This window comes from Eurosta solidaginis, chromosome 2, assembly GCF_040869045.1.
Source record: "Eurosta solidaginis isolate ZX-2024a chromosome 2, ASM4086904v1, whole genome shotgun sequence".
NCBI lineage: Eukaryota > Metazoa > Arthropoda > Insecta > Diptera > Tephritidae > Eurosta > Eurosta solidaginis.
In genome coordinates, this window is record NC_090320.1 from 282,338,162 (window position 1) to 282,343,014 (window position 4,853).

Sequence of the window (4,853 nt, forward strand, 5' to 3'; positions counted from 1 at the left end):
ACGCCCATTTAAAACTTTTATTTTTATCAAGAATCTCAATGACAGTCCACACGTCAAATTTTAACATTCTAGGTGTATCATTTACTAAATAATCAGGTTTTTTGTGTTTTTCAAAATGTTATATATATAAAAAGTGGGCGTGGTTATCATCCGATTTCGCTCATTTTCAATACCAATCTTTCCTGTGTCCAGACAAGCTGGCGTTCGACACAGTTCATATAGATCACTTTGGACCACTGCCATCTATTAAGTCAAAGCGAAAACATATTTTAGTTGTAGTAGATGCCTTCACTAAATTTGTAAAACTCTTTCCCACCAATTCTACAAGTACTCGAGAGGCCATTGCTGTTTTAGAAAAATGCTTCATAGACCGAGAAGAAATATTATTGATAGGGGAACCTGCTTTCTCTCCTTAGGGTTTGGTGTTTTCTTATATATATACATATAAAAGTTGTGTAATATACAAGTTGTTTTCTGCTCTCCACAAGCCAACGGACAAGTGGAGAGAGTAAGTAGGCTATAAAAAAAGGCTATGCTAGGTAAACTTACTGACGAAGTGAGCCATGACGACTGGACCAAAAAGCTACTTGAGGTGGAATATGCCATAAATAACTCAAAACATGGCACTTGTCAGGATACACCAAGTCGACTCCTATTCAGTGTCGTGCAGAGAGGTTTAATAATAGACGAATTTACCAAATTTTTCCAAAGCAAAATATCTCCGGATGAGGACCGAGACTTGGTACAAATTCGTAGGAAAGCTGACTTGATTAAACTTAGGCAAGAATACGAAGCCGAGCGGTCCCGTAAGGGCCATTCTAGGACTAAGATATACAAAGTAGGCGACTACGTTGTCGTGAGAAATGTCGATAATACTGTCGGGAGTAATAAAATTTTGTACCACGATATAAGGGTCCTTATGTGATACATAGAACTCTAGGGAACGATAGGTAGGGAACAATTGCCAGTTGACTCAGCTGCCCTATGACGGGGTCTTTGAGGTCCACCGAATCCGTGAATTGTGGCAGGTACCTGGGGAGTGTGTTGATGAATCAGAATGTGATCCTCTGTTTTTTGTGATTGACTAGTTATTTGTGTTATCTATGATCGAAGTCGATCCTTATTAGGTTTGGCCGAGTTGTAAGGCTGTAAATTCAACATTGCGTAGTTCTTAAGTAAATACCATGAAAACATCCATGTAAATGCAACCATGTATGCATGAAGAATAATGAATAAAGACGAAATGGGCAACTTCCGGGGAGGTATTCAAAATAATAAGACGTATTTCAATCAATTGGATATTACTCTAAAAAGTATTATTACATCCGCCACTAAATCTCGAAGCTTAAATTTCCAAGAACTACATTGTTTGCTTTTGAACAGGTGAAAAATATCTTAAAAACAGTTTTTTTTTTTGCAAATAAATAGGTGATTAATTTTAAAACCTCATAATTGAAACCTTAATTAATGTGCTTTGTTTGCTTTGTATAAACAAATAGCAAAAGCTAGAAAAATAATAAATTAAAAATAACAAAATATTGCCCAATGAACCCATAGCAAAAAAAAAAAGTTTTAAGATCAGTGACTAAAGTTGAAAGGGTTTAGGAATATTCTTTTATTTTTTTTGTATCCTTCGACTGGGTCAAAGGCGTTTAAATGTGTCACATCAACGCTAAAAGTTTGTGCTCATTTATTTCACAACCCATCTCATTATTTCCAGTTGTTTTACACGCTGTGTCATTATATTTGTGGGACTCCAGTCGGCAAACGAAAATGTCAACATGTTAGCAACTGAAATTTAGTGGTAAATGGGCAATTGTCGTTTTCATTTATTGGTAAACTTAGTTGTCAGTTTGTTGTCAAAATTGACGGTAAACCATTCGATGTTGTATGACAAACCGTTTTTATTGACCATATTTGCCAAACTCAGTTGCACAGCGGAAAAGCGAACTCACTTAAACTTGACACTGCCATCACCAATGCTTTCGCCATGGCTTAACTTTTAAAAATTTCACTATACATACTATGTGATAGCCCAATTCCATATTTTTCAAAATTCAAGATTTTAATTAATGATCTATAATCTATATCTATTGATATTATAAAATTAAGTCGCTAAATGTTATTGTACGCCCATCACTTCACACAAAATGAAGTTGAAAGCTTATATCCCTCCGATAGATTGTGGCGTCTGGCCAAACAGAAGGCTTTGTTTTCGTGAATAACTTTACTGCTACCACCCGATCATGAAAATATTTTGTGACTTTTTAAGTTTAAAGGCGGTCTTTATAATAATTCGGAATTCCATATTTTTTTCTTTTTTTTTTACCTTTTTTTTGTACCAAAGTTGATTATGAATTGACATTGTCGTCTATCTAGATGAAGATATTTTTAAGCCTATAAGACCTCACAGTATGCGACGAATTTTTTTTTTCAAAATTTAAATATTTGTGGATAAAGTTCAAAGTGTCAAACTTAGTCTGACCAGACGGCAACGCTAAGATATGTTGAATTTATTCACCGCTAATTAGAGGGATATAGACATTTCCGATATAATTTGAAGGTATAATTATATATATATAAATATGGGCGTGGAAAATTTCTAAAGTGTCAGGTTAACACAATATAAATGAAAAACACTTTACACAGTTCGTTAAAATTCTAAAACAAAACTTCTATTTTTATGGAATGTTTGTGCACTAAGGAGATTTAATCAATCTATCAATATACATATAAAGAAGGTTGTATATTTGTATGCAGCTATGGACTCGGAAATCACTCTCCGATTTTGATCAAATTCGCAGGGTCGCTTCTTGGGAAGCCGTAGAGAATTCCTAATAAAGCGCTTCCTGGAAAGAAGACCCGGGAACGAACAAACTCTATTCTTACTTAGTTACTTAATTGGCGCTTAACCGTCTAAACGGTTATGGCCGTCCAACAAGGCGCGCCAGTCGCTCCTTCGTTCCGCCAACCGACGCCAATTGGTCACACCAAGGGAGTTTAAATCGTTTTCCACCTGGTCCTTCCAACGGAGTGGGGGCCGCCCTCTACCTCTGCTTCCATAGGCGGGTTCCGATAGAAACACTTTCTTGGCCGGAGCATCATCTTTCATTCGCATAACATGGCCTAGCCAGCGCAGCCGCTGCGTTTTAATTCGCTGGACTATGTTGATGTCTGCGTATAGCTCGTACAGCTCATCATTAAATCTTCTTCGGTACTCGCCATCGCCAACGCGTAGAGGTCCATAAATCTTTCGAAGAACTTTTCTCTCGAACACTCCCAAAGCCGCTTCATCTGCTGTTGTCATGGTCCATGCTTCTGCCCCATATAGCAGGACGGGTACGATAAGTGACTTGTAGAGTATGATTTTTGACAAACTCTATTCACAGTTGGATTTGCCTGAAATTAGGTATTTAGGCAGCCCTTTGCCTGGATTAATATTTACGAGACTTTTTTTTCCGGGAAACGGACCAGGGACCGACTGGGATTAGGGGAAGGGCTGGGACTTGGACTGGGACTTTTGGGCTGGAACTGTAGCTGCAACTGGGACTGGGAATAAGGAATGGAGAGGAATTAGAACTAGAGAGAGAAAATAGTGACGGAGAAAGCGATGGAGTTAGACGAAGATAGGGCAGGAAAGAAGGAGATGGAGAAAGATACGCATAGAAAGATATAGGCGGAGGGAGGAGTGAATAAAATGACAAGAAGGAGGGAGAGTTAGAGGTAAAAACTTCTTAAAACTTATGTAGATTGACCAAAGTTAGGGTAGAACAATGTCTGCCGAGTCTGCTTATATTGATAGATAAAAGAGATGAAAATTTATTTTTTCACTTTTTGAAACGTTTTGTGTTCCGCTAGCTTGGTTCACTTTCAATATATGCAAAAAAGTATACGAATGAGATAAATTAAACAATACGTGTCTTTTAAAGGTAAATAATTTATATTTGAAGCTTATAACTAATTGCGTTTTTAAAGCATTTTAAGAAAACCAAAGTAGTATGTGTGTTATTGAATCATAAAAATCAATATGTTTTAGAACATAGAGCAATTCCGAGAGTCAGATAGCTAGGGACATGATTCCGATTATGAATACCCAGAAGAAAAAATTAACGGTGCTGAACGGGTACTAATCGAATGAAGAGCGTGATATTTAGTACTCACACTTGTACCAATAGCGTTTAGGTTCACGCTAGGTATATATATATTTAAATAAATTAATCAAAAGATGCGACTATTCCAACCCAGCGTGCGACTGAAATAGTTAACGATGCGCTTAAAAGGCAAGTCAAGCGTTTCTAATTGGTTCAGTCTTAGGTGGTTCTGAAATAGTCGCAAACTTTTATTAATTAATTGCTCAGACTTCAGCGCTGTTGATACAAGTGTGGCTACCCACTCTCCCGATATGAATCCGATTAGCACCAATTCGGAGGTAGTCATTAAGGGCCGTTTTACCATCTCCAGTTAAGTTAGATTTTATCTACAGGATAGCTACCTATCAGATAAATTCATTTAATACTTAAGTTTTCACCAACACAGGGTGACCAACCAAGGGTTAAATCGATAAGTAGGACAATTGTGTAGAACAAAACATCTTTTATGAATACACGAAAATTGACCAAACAGCTTACTTTTCTTTACACTTACGGAGAAGCGAGTATGTAGAAAATTTAAATTTCTATATCTTAGAAAAAAGTGGGGCACTTAAGCCTGTATTGTGAAACTGTCGGTTTGCGTGACTGTCTCTCATTTTTTCTGTACGGTACATATAATGTTACCCGAACTTAGGCTAATTACTGTTTTTGTTTTTTTATTTGGAATGGTATAATGTGTTTTGTGTGTGTGTGGACTTTTCG